The following is a 200-nucleotide window of genomic DNA, read 5'->3' as shown; positions in this document are numbered from 1 at the left end:
TACAATATTTTGCTAATGTTTCCACTCATATGTAAACCATCTGTAGCATGTTAAATTATTTCTCGAGAATATGTGTATCATTCGTAAACATACTTTTACCACAAGAAAATATAAACACACGCACATACAAAGAGAAAACCTATTTATGCCTATGATTACATAGGTATATGTGAGTGTTAATAAATATATATATATATATA

Source organism: Octopus bimaculoides, chromosome 15, assembly GCF_001194135.2.
Source record: "Octopus bimaculoides isolate UCB-OBI-ISO-001 chromosome 15, ASM119413v2, whole genome shotgun sequence".
Classification (NCBI taxonomy): domain Eukaryota; kingdom Metazoa; phylum Mollusca; class Cephalopoda; order Octopoda; family Octopodidae; genus Octopus; species Octopus bimaculoides.
This window is presented reverse-complemented; position numbering follows the sequence as displayed.